This window comes from Propithecus coquereli, unplaced genomic scaffold, assembly GCF_000956105.1.
Source record: "Propithecus coquereli isolate 6110/MARCELLA unplaced genomic scaffold, Pcoq_1.0 Scaffold30, whole genome shotgun sequence".
Lineage (NCBI taxonomy): Eukaryota > Metazoa > Chordata > Mammalia > Primates > Indriidae > Propithecus > Propithecus coquereli.
Window position 1 is genome coordinate 279,040 of NW_012148619.1, and position 1,727 is coordinate 280,766.

Sequence of the window (1,727 nt, forward strand, 5' to 3'; positions counted from 1 at the left end):
GAAGCTTAGTGATGGAACTTCAGTCTCAGCAATTGGATAACAGAAAAATTCATTTCTTTATTATGCAATGGACGAGGGGAATTTCTAAGCTTTCCTCCAAAAAATCACACTTGTAGGTGGATACCTTCTCCCACTACTTGTTATGGGGACTGTGTACCCAATGACAAGTGAGAAGAAGCAAAGAGTATCCCTGGCCAAAGAGTTCTTTCCAGGAAAGCAGGAAGCGTCTGAGCCAGGCTGATGAAGTCCATGCAATGACAGATGTGACTCATATACCTGAATCCTCCTTAGCCTGAATGATTCATTACCACAGTAAAACAGCAATGCTCTCAGTCCGTGCTGAATACTGTAGCTATTTTATTACTGGTAATTATTACCATCACAAAGAAATAGCAGAGGATTTGTCCTCCATATGCTTGACATTCCTGCTCAGTTTGTCTACAAACTGAGATCTCTGCTGGTTTTATAATTCCAACTATACTTATTTTAATCTTTTTGGAAAATGAATTTTATCTGCTATTCATAATTCAAATACAACTGTGGGTACTGGAAGAAGAACTGAAAAACTGATTTTTTACCCTCTCCCTGGTTTCCATGTGTATCTGATAATATAGATATTCTTTACCCAGTAATTCAATTAACAACATGCAAAAGCCACATGAATTATACAGGGGTTCCTAAAAATAAATTAATAGCAGATTATCACCTCCTTTTTACAAAAATTGTATCATGTATGCAGTGTGTTCTTAGGTTAATCCTTCTCAATTCATGGGGCACAAGTTGGTACAACCTTATAACATGGTTTTAGGTCTTTTTACATAGCTTACCTCTTGTTGATGGCTTTTTAAACATAACTGGAGCCAACAGATAAGAGGCAAAAGGAGGAGTTTGGAATTGCTAAGACCTCATTAGAACTCATTCTAGATACAGTGAACATAGCTAAAGTGCTGTAGTTAGATACAAATACTCATGTTTACCCCTCAAGCACTGAACTGTTTGATTTCCTGTTTCTCCAGGGTTGATTAGTGTTAGGAGACTTATTCAGGGATAATTCAATATCCACCTTCAAATGCCTGGGTTACCTACACTAATATTGCACTAGGATTGTTGCCCTCATGAAAAAAAATGAGGCTATCTTCCTCCTCAGGGTAGAAAAGTTGAAAAGGTACTGGGAAGAAGACCCAGAATTGGCATTAAGATTTTTTTCCATCTTTACAAGAGAGAGTGTATATTGCACTGCTCTTGGGGACTTCAAAATGAATATCTGCTGCTTATTTTTTAATGAATCAAATATATTGGGTATTTAAATAATAGGCACATTCGCATAGTGATTCTTCAAACGCCTAATATACATGAGAAATAACTTTCTCGTTAAAGTATCATCAGGAGAAATGGAAAGCATGACATATTGAACAAACACAAACGACAGTCTTCTGGCAATCTCTTAACTAGATACAGGATACTCACAGCTCACAACTCCAAGTCACTGCAAGTTCAAAGGGTAGCCAGTACTTTGCAAGTTGTAACAAGAAAATAAAGTACAACTGATGGGCATTCCCTCAACTTCTGTACACTTGACCTCAATCTAGCACAAATCTCTTACAGCAGAAGGGGCATCCCTTAACCCACATGCTGCAAATGCCTCTCAAGCCCTCCTGGGTCTCCATTCTCCAGCATCGATAGCTCCTTCTCTGCTCATTCCTACTTTTCCACCTATATAAGGTCTT